Source organism: Gastrolobium bilobum, unplaced genomic scaffold, assembly GCF_033153095.1.
Source record: "Gastrolobium bilobum isolate Gb01-03AN ecotype WA unplaced genomic scaffold, APGP_CSIRO_Gbil_v1 utg229915, whole genome shotgun sequence".
Lineage (NCBI taxonomy): Eukaryota > Viridiplantae > Streptophyta > Magnoliopsida > Fabales > Fabaceae > Gastrolobium > Gastrolobium bilobum.
Window position 1 is genome coordinate 12,537 of NW_026895425.1, and position 3,613 is coordinate 16,149.

General features: G+C 39.4%; 1 pseudogene; it reads left to right on the forward strand.

Annotated features, from left to right (window-relative positions):
* Positions 1 to 2,318: 2,318 nt before the first annotated feature.
* LOC133310703 (receptor-like kinase TMK4) lies at positions 2,319 to 3,607 on the forward strand (annotated as a pseudogene).
* Positions 3,608 to 3,613: the final 6 nt, after the last annotated feature.

Sequence of the window (3,613 nt, forward strand, 5' to 3'; positions counted from 1 at the left end):
AAATGACCTGACTTGGCCCGTTAGCTTGTTAATTTTTAACTTCCAACCAGAATCATGAATCAACTTCACAAAATACTCAAAATCTACGTCCAAACAGAACCATGAATCATAATAGCAACTCATCACAATTTGCATTTAAGTCACTTTCAAAAGAAAATTGCTCAAACTAAATAACATATATTTCATCATATCCAACAAATCAATCCATACTATGTAACTTAAAATAACTACATGAATCCAACAAACACATCATGATGCTTGTAGTAGCTAAAAACTTCTCAGCATCTTCCCTCCCCTGCAAATACAATTCCAAGGTTATATAAGTTGACAGACAATTTGTAAATGTAAAAAACAAAAAACAAGATTAAAGAATAGAATGAAACAAAAAAAGATTAAGAAACAAAAAACCTTTTAATGTAACGCTCGGCCGCTTCAAGAATCAATGATTATCCCCACATAATAACATGAAACTTTTCAGTGTGCTTTTTCCTCACTCGCACACTTCCTGGGAAGTTGATTCATTCGTGCATGTAACCCCCCAGCTAAAAGCCTGTCAGGAGCCGCTCCTTGTCTATACCCTTTCGCACCGACATCATTCCCCGCCCTCGTCAGCGCTCGGAATGTTACATGCCCACCAGCTTCTGCCTGGTTCGTCTTCGAACCACACCGTACTGGAAGAGAGGCCTGCTCTGATACCACTTGTAACGCCCGTCCGCTTCAAGAATCAATGACTATCCCCACATACTAACACGAGACTTTTCAGTGTGCTTTTTTCTCACTCGCACACTTCCCGAGAAAACTTCCCAGGAGGTCACCCATCCCAGAATTGCTCCAAGTCAAGCATGCTTAACTGTGGAGTTCTTCCGTTCTGGGCTACCGAAAAATAGATGCATCTTGTTAGTATAGGTAGTACCAATTAATTCTTATAAGCTATCTCAGACTGTGCAGTCTCATACCTGCACAGTCTTTGGAATCCCTCTTTTTCGGGGGTCGATTCGATTTATTCGTGCATGTAACCCCCCGCTGGAAGCCTGTCAGGAGCCGCTCCTTGTCCATGCCCTTTCGCACCGGCGATCACTCCCCGCCCTCGTCAGCGCTCGAGATGTTACATTTAATATATTCATATAGACAATCTTATATACTGAGATGTTGATTCCTCCTACATAAGAAATAAATTCAGATTTCTATTAAGATTTAATCAAATATAATTAAATTATAAAATAATTTCAATTGATTAAATTTATGTCTTTTATTTTTTCTTCAAGCCATACTTATTACGTAGCCAATCTCCACCACATATTAAAGCTTGGATGATATCTTCAGCCAAGGAAAAATGATAACCATTAATAACTCTTCCTCTAGTACTAAACGTTGATTCTAATGCTACTGTTGAGATTAGTATCGATCTTATGCCTCTCCTAAAGGTGGTATTAATGGGGATTGAACCGAAGTCCTTCCAACGCCTACTCAGCTCACATGCATCAACTGAGCTATCACTATTTGGTACTACTATAAATAATATTATTTTTTTATTTAAAATAAATACTTATATGCCCGGCATGTAAAAGAAAAGTCTATGAGCTACTTTCTAAATAGACTTTCCTAAAAGTCAGAGCCTGTTTTATTTAACTATATGTAATAAGCAGAGTTTGACCTAATATAGGTTAGGTTGTAGGCCGGCTCAACCTACCTTCACCCCTACCTATGTTATCTCATGTCCAAAAGAATGAGATTAATTATAAGTTATAAAAAATGTATGAATATGAAATAATGTATATATAAAAATGTATAATTATATATAGAGGTAGTATATTCAGGTTATTAATTATTTTTTCTTCCAATTCATTATCACTATAATCATAATTCAATCCCACTTTTTAGCGGACAATTTCTGAAAAGTTTCTAAAGAAAGGGAAAAGAAAAATAACCTTTAATATAATCCCCGAAATACATAGTTATATTGGAGTGATAGTGGATTAATAATAAAAAAATTGATAGTATGAATATATTACCTCTTGTATACATTATTTTTAATTCAAACTTTTCATGAATATTTTCATTTTTTGAATTATTATTATTTTATTTTTCTCGTAGTTGATGGAATCCTTCGTTTGAACGATGAAGTCAACAAGTAGCAAGTGAATAGATATGCTATCAATTTAAGATAATTTGCCATGAACAGTTTGCTACGTTTAAAAACATGTGGCATACACCATAATTTGTCTTTGATCTGTTAGCAAGTTAATGTATGTTTTCTTTGATTCCCCACTTGTCTTTCTTTCATCTGCACAAACGCTTCACCTTAATTTGTCATTTGAATGGCTAAATCGAAATTCCTTGTCTCTCTCTCTACGCTTCTCCTGTTGTTCTCTCTCCTCTCCACCGCCGCCGTCACCGACGATGGTGTGTTCATGTTGAAGCTGTGGAAAGCAATAGGGTGGTATTCGGATACTGAAACGTCTCGCTACGCATTTTGCAACTGGAACGGCGTGAAGTGCGACACCTTCAACCGCGTGATTTCTATCAATCTGGCTTCCAAGTCACTTACCGGAAAACTCCCTTCCAATCTGAACGCACTCTCCCACCTAACTGACCTCTCTCTCCAGGGAAACTCTCTCTACGGTTCGTTACCCTCCTTGGCGAACCATTCCTTGCTCCAAACAGTGTACCTCGACGGCAACAACTTCACCTCCATACGTGACGGTTGCTTCCAAGGGCTAACCAGCTTGCAGAACCTTAGCTTAACCAACAACATTAACCTCGAACCCTGGACCTTTCCCACCGAGTTGACTCAGTCAACCAACCTCTTCCAACTCCACCTCGGAAACTCAAACCTCGTGGGTCCCTTGCCGGATGTGTTCGATTCCTTTGTCAGCTTGCAGAGCATTCGTCTCTCTTACAACAAACTCACCGGTGGTTTGCCGAAGTCCTTTGCGGGATTGTCGATTAAGAGTTTGAGGCTCAAGAGTCAGAAAAACGAGTTTGGCCTCTCCGGTTCAATCGACGTGCTTTCTTCCATGACCTCATTGTCTCAGGTGTGGCTTAGCGAGAACCAGTTCACGGGTCCAATTCCGGATTTGTCAAATTGTACCAACTTGTTTGATCTTCAGCTTCAGGACAATTTGTTAACTGGTGTGGTTCCACCTTCTTTGATGGCTCTCTCTAGCTTACGGAACGTTTCTTTGTACAACAACATGCTGCAGGGTCCTGTTCCTGAGTTTGGGAAAGGTGTGAAGGTCTCTCTTGATGATGGGATCAATAGCTTTTGTCAATCAAGTCCTGGTGTGCCTTGTGATCCCACTGCCACCACTTTGCTTCATGTTGCTGCGGATTTTGGGTATCCCCTTCTGTTGGCTAGTGCCTGGAAAGGGAACAACACTTGTCAAGATTGGTTGACCGGAACCATTTCAGCTGCATTTGCCAATTTAACTTATTTAAGGAAATTGATTCTCAGTGATAATAATTTGGTTGGCTCAATACCTTGGAGCTTGACAACTTTGCCTCAACTTGAGATTCTGAATGTGTCTAATAACAACCTATCTGGAAAGGTTCCCAATTTCTCAGCTTAAGGTGAAGTTCATTCTTGTAGGTAATGTTTTGCTTGATCGTCCAG